Source organism: Mobula hypostoma, chromosome 9 (genome assembly GCF_963921235.1).
Source record: "Mobula hypostoma chromosome 9, sMobHyp1.1, whole genome shotgun sequence".
NCBI lineage: Eukaryota > Metazoa > Chordata > Chondrichthyes > Myliobatiformes > Myliobatidae > Mobula > Mobula hypostoma.
The window spans coordinates 61,929,169-61,941,681 of NC_086105.1; positions in this window are offsets into that span (position 1 = coordinate 61,929,169).

Sequence of the window (12,513 nt, forward strand, 5' to 3'; positions counted from 1 at the left end):
TTTATTTGAACTTTATTCTGCGTTGTTTTTGTTTTACTTAGTTCTACCTCAGTGCACTGTGTAATGATGTGATCTGTGTGGACAGTGTGCAAGGCAAGCTTCTCACTGTCTCTAGGTACATGTGGCAATAATGAGGATCCTGGATCAACGATCAGGTTTATTTGCCATGTACTGTACATTCACATGTATTCGGAATTTGCTGCTGGGTGTTGGTCAGGGCACACCATGCAACAAAAAAAAACATTCAAAAATTATAAAGAATAAAGATTTGTATAAAATAAATTTAGAGATTAGAATATGGATATGGGATCAAATGTGCATGAATACGGAAACAAACCAGTACCAACGCCAAGACTTCCAAAATCTTTGTAATGGCATGGATGAGGCAATCAGAAAAGCTAAATCTGGGGTGCACCCAGAATACTAACAGTGAAATCAAAATCGTAGTTGTATTCATTGTCATACGCACAGGTGCAATGAAAAACTCCCTTGAGGCCACATCACGGTCTATCACGCAGTCAACCTTTTGATGCCAGTTGGAGAAGTTTGCATTTACTTAGGTGGCAAGGTGAAAATTAGAGAGTTTTTAGTGATGTAATTGATGTTGAGATTCATTTATTTATCACGTGTACATCGAAACACGCGGTGAAATGTGTTGTTTGCATTAACAACCAGCACAGCCTAAGGATATGCTGGGGGCAGCCCACAAGTATCACCACACGTTTCATCGCCGTCATAGTATAACAGCAGAACAACAATAACAACAACACAACAGTTAAACCAACAGGGTTTAACAGGGATCTGCACTGAATTCTTCCATTTCACGCTGATACAATTGTACTTCTATGTTATATTGACTGACCTGTTGTACATGCTATTTATTACAAATTACTATAAATAGCACATTGCACATTTAGACAGAGACGTAAGGATTTCTATTCCTCATGTATACGAAGGATGTAAGTAATAAAGTCAATTCAATTCTATTCATTTGGGGTTTGACGCACCTTTCAGAATTGCATTATCCATAGAAACTCTTGCAGACGTTAGCAGAAGGTACACCAGTGCAATATTTGCCAGGCTGTGCCGGATGCAATTGTGTAAACCACAGGCTAGCAAACGATAAGGGAGGCAAAATGATGGATCTTCACCAGGAAGGAGGCAACCATTCCATAATAACGCCAGAATTAGTCAGGACAGTTCCATAAAACAGAAACTTGAGGACCCAACCCAGGAACCACAGTCATTTTAGGCCTGATCATGTGTAATCAAAGTTCAAAGTAAATTTATAATCAAAGTGCATATACTGTATATACTACCCTGAGATTCATTTTCTTGTGGGTATTCACAGTAGATACAAAGGAACACAACAGAATCACCGATAAACTACACACAAACAAAAACTGACAAACAACCAATGTCCAAATACAAAAAGAAAATAATTATAAATAAATAAGCAATAAATAATATTGCAAAGGTGAGTTGTGATCAGAGATGATTAATACAATGTTTGTAGTTATTCATACAAACGCAATCGTACGACAGAATTTTGCGCTGACTTTGAGACTGACTAAGTTAAGTCTTAAATGTTATTAAAGACATACACAAAAGTGAGGTTTGAGTTAGTTAAAGTAGATTAAAATATATGATAGTTGATAAGATAGTTATTTAAAGAAACACTTTGCATTGAGAAACAGGTTCCTCAGGAAGAGTGATTCATCAATGACTAACTAAAGAATTGGGACTGATAATAGATTCAAAGGAATAGTTATAAGATGACAAAGAAGGTGCTTGGTAATTCAAAGCTTTAGGAACAAGTAAGGATGACTAAAAAACTGATAAAGGAGAAAATAGAATGTGATTAAACAAGCAACATTATACAAAGAGCCATTAATGACACTGATGTAATCACACACCAGCAGTTCTACTTCGTTAGGGGTTTGAAAGGACTGGGAAATTTCTATAGATGTGTAGAATAATAGATATAATTTCTGACTGGTTGCTTCACAGCCTGGTGTGGAGTCTCCGCTGCACAGGATCGCAAGAGGCTGCAGAGGGTTGCTGACTAAACCAGCTCCATCACAGACTTACTGTCCCCACCACTGAGGACAAGTACAAGAGGCAGTGCCTCAGGGAGATTGCATCCATCGCCAAGGACCCTCACAATCTAGGCAGTGCCTCAGGGAGATCCATCGCCAAGGACCCTCACAATCTAGGCAGTGCCTCAGGGAGATTGCATCCATCGCCAAGGACCCTCACAATCTAGGCAGTGCCTCAGGGAGATTGCATCCATCGCCAAGGACCCTCACAATCTAGGCAGTGCCTCAGGGAGATTGCATCCATCGCCAAGGACCCTCACAATCTAGGACGTGCCTCAGGGAGATTGCATCCATCGCCAAGGACCCTCACAATCTAGGACGTGCCCTCTTCTCTTTAGAACCAAGCAGGAGGAGGCACAGGAGCCTGAAGACCCATACTCAATGATTCAGGAACGGCTACTTCTCATCTGCTATCAGATTTCTGAATGGATTATGAACCCAACAACAGTAGCTTGTTAATCCCCCTTTTTACACTAATTATTATTTTGAAAATTATGATAATTTTATGGTCTTTCATTGTACTGCAAGCAGCAGCAAAACAAAAAACCACATCAGATAGGACAGTGATAATAAACCTGATTCTACATGTAAAGAGTGAGTAGCAAAAAGGAATATTTGTCCTTTAAAAACTATTATCTGTTTTTATTTCTATTGTATTTGTGCAGTTTGTTATCTTCCACACACTGATTGTCCACCTTGTCGGGTGTGGTCTTTCATTGATTCTATTCTGGTCATTGAGTATGCCTGCAAGAAAATGAATCTCGTGGTTCTATATGGTAATGTATATCTGCTTGGAACTTTTCAACTTTGACCACTGAAAGTTTCTTAGGTTCTGGAACTGCTCCCAGTGCGTTGGAAGAAAGAAGGAAGGGGAAAATCTCGAGAACTAGAAGCAATGGCAGCTGTCAGGAAAATTCTGGTATCCAGTGCTGAGGAAACAAAAATGGGAACATATGATTAAGTTTTAGCTGAACAGAATCAACATACCTACATCATGCTTATCAACTGTATAACACTTCTTGGACCATGTAACCAGTGAGGTAAATTAAGGAGAGTTAGTGGGTGTAGATAATTTTAATTTCAAAGGCATTCAGCAAGGCTCCAAATAAAAATTACTGTAACACATACAAAATGCTGGAGGAACTCAGCAGCTCAGGCAGCATCTATGGAGAAGAATGAACAGTCAATGTTTCGGGCCAAGACTTTTCATCAAGACTGGAAAGGACATGGGGGTGGTGGTGGTGGGGGGGAAGAAATCAGAATAAGAAGGTGGGACAAGGGGAAGGAGTAGAAGCTAGAAGATGATAGGTGAAGCCAGATTAGGGGGAAGGCAGGTGGATGGGGAAGCGGGGGGGATGAAGAGAGAAGCTGGGAGATGAGAGGTAGAAAACAAAAATGGCTGAAGCAGAAAGAATCTGGTAGGAGAGGAGAGTGGACCATGGGAGAAAAGGAAGGAGGAGGGAACCAGAGGGAGGTGATAGGCAGGCGAGGAGAAGAGGGTAGCCAGAGTAGGGAATGGAACAAGAGAAGGAGGAGGGGGAGAAAGTACTGGAAGATGGAGAAATTGACTTACGTGCTGTCAGACTGGGGGCTACCCAAACAGAATATGAGGTGTTGCTCCTTCATCCTGACAGTGGCCCTATCACGGCCATAGAGGAGGCCATGGACTGACAGGTTGGAAAGGGAAACAGGATTGGAATTAAAATGACTGGCCATCAGGAGATCCACCTTGTAAAAATTACCATATAAATTAAGGACACAAGGAGCTCAAGGTAACATATTAACATGGATAGAGGACTAGCTAAGAAACAAAAGCAAATGGATCGGGGTAAACAGAGCATATGGCATATCTCAGTGGCTAGCTCTTCACTGCCCATGTTACTGAGGGAGACAAAGGGGCCGATATTCACTGATGATATGTAGGTGATAGGAAATTAAGTTGCATAAAGAATGTAAGATTGCAATGAGGGGACAGAACAATGTCAACGTACAAGGAGGATAACGTGAGCTTATTCTTTGACAGGAAGAATTAATGCAGAGTATGATTTAAACAGCAGAGGAGATTTACCAGGATGCTGCCTGGATTAGAGATTAGACAGCATAACTGCTGAAGAGGGGTTGAATGTGCTGGAGCTTTTCTCTTTGGAGGGAAGGAGGATGAGAGGTGACAACTTCATAGGGGTATACAGTACAAGATGATAAGAGGCATAGATCGAGTGGACAGCCAGAGACTTTTTCCCAGGGCAGAAATGGTTAATATGAGGAGACATAATTTTTAAGGTGACTGGAGGAAAGTAGAGGGTGGATGACCGAGGTAGGTTTTTACCACAGAGAATGGTGGGTGTGTGGTAGAGGCAGATACATTAGGGGCATTTAAAATAGGCACATGGGTGATAGACATGTGGAGGGCTATGTAGGAGGGAAGGGTTAGATTGATCAGAGAGTAGGTTAAAAGGTCAGCACAACATCGTGGGACGACGGGCCTGTGTTGTGCTGTAATGTTCTATGTTCTATATTCTAACATGAGACTGGTTGATGTTGGTGTTCAGATAAAGCTGAGGTATACCTGTACGAGAAATACAGAATGCTAACATGCAGTAACTTAAAAGGCAAGTAAAACATTGGCCTTAACTACACAGTGGATGTGGTACAGGAAGAGAGGACTCAAGATGGAATAGATTGGAGCCCTGTGGGACCACAGCAGAGGTACTGCAGATAGTTTTAAATGTTAGATGGAGGAGCTGGATTAGGTGATACAACCCCTTTCTGTTAAGTTAGCATACAGTGAAATGTGCCTTTTGGGTCAAGTCAAATCAGAAATGATTCTACTGGGCAGCACCAACAGAGCATGCCCATAACTCACTAACCTCATCCCTAACCGTACGTCTTTGGAGTTGTGGGAGGAAACCGGAGCTCCCGGTGGAAACCCACACGGTAATGGGGAGAACACACGAACTCCTTACAGACCCTGGTGAGAATTGAACCCTGACCTTACAGCTGGTGCTGTAAACCAATGTTCAAACCGCTGCCCCCTTGGTACTTCTCCCTGGCGATAACATCATGGCTGATCAGAATGCTGCCCTTTAACTTCAGTTTTCTGTTCTGAACCCTCAGTTCCCCTGAAGTCCAAAAATCTAACCATCTTAGCTAGTTCAATGACTCGTCCTCCACAGCCCGTTGGGACAGAGAACTTCGAAGATTTATGGGCCAAGGGACCTGCATCTGTGACCTCTGAGACTCTATGCCTGATCTATTCCCAGAGTATTAATCACACTAGTCCACGTTGGAGGAGTGCTGCCTGGGAGCACACAGCATTTTCTGATGAATTGTTAAACCAAGACATAGCATGCTCCCTTGGGTGAATGTGAAAGATCCTTTGGCACAGTTTTGAAGAAAACTAACATGAGTTATCTCTGGCAGCCAGTTTAATTTGTGGTCCTCAGTCAATAACACAGATTATCTGCTTTATTTTTGTTGGATTGAGGTTTACGGGATCCTGTAGTATACAAATTGACAATTGTGTTTATTAATTTAAGACAGTGACTGTACTTCAAAAATACCTTTCAGGTTGTAGTGAATTGAACCACCCTCAGATTATAAAGAGCTGAAGCTAAAATAAATTTATCCTTCCTTTGCTTCACTGATTGGAGTTTTGGTATGCCGGATTGAAATGGAGAGTGAAATCTGGAAGAGTTAGAGATCAGGCCAGAGTCTGGGCCTCCACTTGGCATCTGCATTTGAAGGTCAGCAAAGTGCACTGGTGACAAAAGTCTATGTCTCTACACTTGAAAGCCAGCCATGTGGGCATGCAATGAAGGACATCCGGAGTCCAGGCCTCCATTCCACGCTCAAAGGCTAGCGACATGGATGGGTGACAAAGGACATCCATGGATGTCAGGCTGTTCCAGGTCAATAGGTCCAGAGATCGGATGTCTGTCCAAGCAGGAGGCACAAAGGCTGGAGACTTGGCTCACCAGGAGTTCGAACCTAAAGTTCAGGATCCCGTCATTGGCTAGTCTGGGGATCAATTCCAAAGATCCAAGCCCAAAGATCAATTGGAAGTCCAAAAGTCAAAGCCCAATGGCGAAGCCTGGAGACTGGAGGCCTCTCCTGGAGTTGGAAGACCGTCCCTGCGTGTGGAGAGAGAAAAGGGGTTTGATTTGCTGTTGTTCCATCACTTGTGGTATTCTGTTTTGTTGAGTTCTGTGTTGCTCTGCCAAGCATTGTGGGCATGCTATGTTGGCATCAGAATGTGTGATGGAACTTTGTAGGTTGCCCACAGCACATCCTTGGGTGTGTCAGTTGTTAAGGCAAATTACAGAGTTCACTGTATGTTTCAATGTGCACACGTTAAGTAAATCTGAACTTGAATCCCATGACCTCACAACTCGGCGTACTGTGTCTGAAATTCTCACTTTTAACTCGCTTCAACCAGAGAATCACTGTCTGTACAGAAAACTCCATATTTGCTTTAAAGTGGATCTTTATTCACTGTGATTTACTGTTGCAAGGCAAGAATTCAGTAAATGTCAATATATGTCACTATTTAATATGTTGTGCTATTGATAATTCATGTTAGATATCACTCTGTTAGAGAACGGGAGTTGTAAATTGGTCTGTTATTTATAGACAGCACTAAAGCTATTGTAATGTCTCATTCAACAAGGCAATTTGATACAATGATCATGTGAAGTATTATTCCTGCAGGCACTTATATATCTTGCATGTAAAGCTAACAGTAAATAGGGTGCTGAATGATTTGTTCAACCAACAGTGCTATATTTACAAAAAAAACTGCTCCCATGAAATTGACAATTAGTATTTAATCAGCGTGCTCCTGTCAGGCGTCAAGCTTGTGAAATGGTTTGGGGTTTTACTGCATCACTTGGAATATCTTCAGACACCTCACAGCTAATGATTTGCTTTTGAAAGTGTGTTAACTGTAATAAGGTTTAATGTGGCACATTTAATAACGCAGGCGCTGATTCATCTGGTCAGCACCGGAAAGAATGCGCTCTTGTATATTAACACAGCTTCATATCCTCCGTCTGCAACAGGATGGATTTCCCGGTGCCCAACCATTTTAATTCCAGCACCCATTGCCATTCTGACATGTCAATCCACAGCCTCCTCTACTGCCATGATGATGCCACCATCAGGGTGGAGGAACAACACCTTGTATCCTGTTAGTGTAGCCTTCAACCTGATGGCATGAACATCGATTTGTCTAACTTCTGATAATTCTCCCCCCTTACCCTTTCTCTTCTCCTCATCTGCACATCACCTCCTCTGGAGCCCCTCCTCCTTTCTTTTCTCACATGGTCCACTCTCCTCTTCGATCAGATTCTTTCTTCTTCTTCAGCTCTTTAGCTTTTCCACCTACCACCTCCCAGCTTCTCCCTTCATCCTCCCTCCTTCCCTCTTCTCTCTCACCTGTTACCTATCAGCTGTACCTATTTCCCTCCCCCAACCTTCTTATTCTGGCTTCTGCCCCCTTCCTTTCCAGTTCTGGTGAAGGATCGCACCTGAAACGATTGCTTATTCCTCTCTATAGTTGCTGCCTGACCTGCTGAGTTTCTCTAGCATTTTAGTGGGTGTTGCTCAGGATTTCCAGCATTTGCACATTCTTTGCATTTTTTACAAGCTCTTTCTCAATAGAACAAGTTTTCATTTGGTACAGAGTATTGTCTGTGCTCATTCCTACAACATTTTAAGCTCCTGTCTCTTAGAGTCAGCCCAACTTGTTCATGCTGATCAAGTTATTTACTTGAGCTAGTCCCACTTACCCACATCAGAGCCATATTTGACATACATTTTCTCTTCTCCCTCTCCTATTGGGCAGAAGATACAGAAGCGTGTAACCATGTACCTCCAGGTGCAAGAACAGTTTCTCTCCCGTTGTTTTCAGACTCTTAAACAGACCACTTGCACGATAAGCTGGATTCTTGACCTCACAATCTACCTTGTTATGATCCTGCACTTTATCGTTTGCCTGCACTGCGCTTTCCCTGTAACTGTCACACTTTATTCTGCATTGTTGTTGTTTTACTGTGTTCTACCTCAATGCCCTGTACAATGATTTCATCTGTATAAACAGTATGTAAGGCAATCTTTTGACTGTATCTGGGTATATTGACAAAAGTAATTTTAAAAAATCAATCAACCAAATAACCCTCTAAACCAAGGGTTCTCGATCTTCTTTATGCTGTGGAGCGTTACCACTAATGAAGTAGTCCATGGACCCCAGAGAACCCCTGAAAACGCCTGTCTAAATGTCAAAATCAGAATAAGGTTTATTACCACTGATATATGTTGTGAAATTTATTGTTTTGCAGCAAGAGTACAGTGCAATGCATTAAAAGTGCTATAAATTACAATAAGGAACATAAATATTTCTTAATGATGGATGCTGCCTTCCTGAGGCATCGTCTTTTGAAGATGTCCTCGATGGTGGGGAGAGTGGTGCCCATGATGGAGCTGATGAGTTTACAAACCTCTGCAGCTTTCTCCGATCCTGCGCAGTGGCCCCTCTTTTAAGTCTTTTAAAGATTATAATTGGACCTCTGGCATGTACCACGTTCCACGTACCCACAAACCTCAATGTGAAGTGGGAGTTGTCCCTCTGATCCCTTTTAAATCTTTCCACTCCCACCTTAAACGTGTGTCCTCCAGTTAAAGGTGAACTCTTGATCTCCCAACTACCTCACCACAGCCCGTAAACTATATTTGTCTACTTGCATTGTACTTTCCCTATATTTAGAACATAGAACACTACAGGCCCTTCGGCTCATCATGTTGTGCCTGTTCTGAGATCAATCTAACCTTTCCCTTTTACATAGCTTTCCCGTTTTCTGCTGTCCATGTGCCTATCTACACTGTGAAATGATCTGTATGGACGGCATGAAAAACTAGCGCCTTTCACTGTAGCTCGGCAATGTGACAATAATAAACCAATTACCCACGTCCCCTAATTCAGGGAATGACGTACCCGTACTCCTAGGTCTAATACTGGCCTTACCAGGGACACATTTCAAAACAGAGAAATACAGAAGACATCGGGGTCTGGATGCACACCAATGGTGGGAAAGACATGCTAAACAAGAGGTACAGTGCAGTGCAGTAGGTGTTTGTCTGAAGTGTTCCTGCTGCAAATTTCTATCGTGCATGAGGTTCAAAGAGGAATGAATTAGTCAAAGAGTACTACAGCACAGAAACAGACCCTTTGGCCCATCTAGTCCATGCCAACCTGATCCTCTTCCTAATCCCATCTACCTCCAAGCTTTCCTTGGAGATCCTTCTGGCCCTACAAACCCACACTGCCCAATTACATCCACAGGACCAATTAATCTCCTACCCTGTACATCTTTGGAATGTAGGAGGAAACCGGAGCACCCGGTGGAAACTTCAGCAGTCACGGGAGAACGTACCAACTCCTTACATACAGCAACAGAACTGAACGCTAATGCTGTAACAGCGATACTCTAGCCACTATGTTATGCTGCCACTCCTGATTGTGGCCTAGAAATAATTCATATTTACAATGTCACAGTCTCAGGACAGCTCAGCACCTTTGCAATCGGTAAATTAGTTTGGAAATATGACCGTTATTAGAATGTGGGTTAATAAAGTAGACACACTGTTCATAGACATCAAAGGATGATAGACCTGCTAATATGTTGTTTAACAGGTGCTGGTGATAATGGTTGAAGAGGCATGTTGACTTGGATAGCAGAGGAACCCTTTACTACTTCTCATGAAAACATCATTCTCCAATGAGTTCCTTCAGTAGCCTGTTGCAGGTCTAGGTTGTGCCCTACCAATAGAATTTGAAATGGGAGTGGGCATTGGCAGCATTCTCACCTTTGGCGCTCACCTGGTTCCTTGTTATTCCAAGACCCTTATGCACGAAGCAGGATTGTGAATTCTTGAGGGATTCTTCTTCTTCATGCGTCCATTGGATCTCTTTCAACTGACAGACACCACAGTGCTTGATTTACTAGGTCAGTGCTGACAGCCAGAGAGACTCACCGGGCAAGGTTAATGCTCTTGCTATGGCCTCTTTGAGGAGCTGGAGGACTGCCATGTTTCAAGAATTTATACCAAAGTTCAAAGTAAATTTATTATCAATGGACACATATGTGTATTGCATATACACATACAGTACACGTATTTACACATAAAAACAAATACAATGGAATTTACAAAAAAACTATACATAAACAAAGACTGACAAACAACCAACGTGCAAAAAAAAGACACACTATGCAAATAAAAGAAATAACACAGAGAACATGGGTTGTAAAGGCCAGAGAATCAGTTCAGGGTGATGGTAAGTGAAGTAATTCATGCTGGTTCAGAGCCTGATGATTGTAGGGTAATAACTGTTCCTGAACCTGGAGGTGTGGTCCCTAAGGCTCCTGTACTTCCAGCCAGACAGTAGAGTCAAGAAGTGGGCGTGCCATGGATGATGGGGGGTGGGGAGGTCTTTGATGATGGGTGCCAGAGCTCCATGTAAGTGCACCCAATGGTGGGGAGGGCATTGCCTGCGATGGACTAGATCGTGTCCACCACTTTCTGCAGCCTTTTCCATTCCTGGGCAGTGGTGCTTTCACACCACGCAACTAGCTTAGGAAACTCTCCACTGGGCATCTAGAGAAGGTTGACAACATTTTTGACAAGCAACATTTATGCAAACTTCTGAGAAAGTAAAGGAGCTATTGTGTCTTCTTCGTGATGGCACTTATGACATATGTTTACACCAAAGAAATTAAAGCTACTGTCAAACACCAGAGCCCTGCCTACTGTCTTAAAGAAAAGAGTTCTGTCTACTGGCCAGGATGATAATATTTAAGTGCCCTTAGCACTCTGGGATATCTTGAGAAATGTTTTATGAATAGAAGTTATTCTTTTCTAACATACAGCCCTTTGAAGCTGTGGTGACTCATGTAAAAGTCTGTTCTATTTAAAGGTTTTGAAGACGTCTTCGATGGTGTGGAGGCGAGTGCCCATAATGAGGCCAGCTGAGCTTACAATCCTCCTCGTCTCCTCATTATCTTCTCTCATGGGATCTTCAAATGGCCCTGCCTGTGTGCAGTGGCACAGTTCATGGGGACAGATGTTAGGTGATGAAGTGTGGTGAGCCAAGTTACCTTACATGGCAGATGACAATGTCTTCAGTTATCCCGGTGAGTCACCTGTGAATGAGTTATCTCATAAACAGTGTACTCCAAGGCCCTCCCACCTTTATGAGCTGAGGGGCACCAAACGACAGGAACAAACACAGAATTAGAACTAACTCCTTTGCCTGTTCAGTGCATCAACATAGATTTACATAGCTAATTAAACCTTTCCCTTTCATCCATATCTTGAAAGCGGCACCCAGTGTAGCAAAGAGCAAATCAACTCCATTCATGCTGCATTATGAGTCAGCTGACAGATTCATTTTCCTCCTCCTCACACGCTGTAATTGTCTCCCTGTTAGAATTCAATTTATTTTTTGTTCACTGTCTGGAAATAGAACCGTCGCAAAACTAAAGCTGTGCCATAAATAAAGAATGGATCGTGATTGCCAAAGAACACCAACGCAAAATTTATTCTTGTGCACAGAACTGAGTGCATATTTTTCAGCCACATTCATATATGGATATTTCGGTTTTGTTCAGCCTTTTCTTAATCAGACTCATATACACGATCAAACAGCTTCAAAGAATGAATACATTTTCCTCCTCATGAGTAATAATGCTAACACTCATGGAACACCCGACTACCCACCCAGTACTCATTGTGTTTGACTGTGGCAGTAGCATTATACTGTTGTATATTTAACTATGCAGTATGTCATATATGCACTTTATATCAATTTGTACACCTACAGAATATTTTTTTAATCTGTTAATACTATTGTGGGGTGTCCAGGGAGGGGTAGCCTCAGTGGTGAAGGGGCTTGTCGTGTTCAGTCTGGGGCATCTCACTCACCTTTGGTCCCCACCGGACACTTAGCTCTCACCCGTGGCTCCAGGAAGCCGTTTGCTGCGGCAGCGGCCATACCCCGGTACACCGCTTCGACGGGCGGGCTAAACCAGTGAGGGTAGCCAGCAGGCCTCATACTCCGGTGAGACAGGGACACGCCTGTCCTAGCCTGCAACGTCACTCCAGCAGCTGGGCAGATGAGACCTACAGCGAAATCCAATGGCTAGGAAGGCAGTACTGCAACGCTCCATGGAGGGCAAAGGGCATGACAAGGCACAGAGGACGTCATGATCATCCACTGCAACCAAGGAAGACCCTGGTTTATGATGCTTGTTCGTACCACTGGACCCAGACTTCTGAGGTCAAGAGAGTGGAACCGCTCCAGTACGATACTTTAAAAACTCTCCTGCAGGTTTCACCGTTATTGCTGGCATGATGGACAACC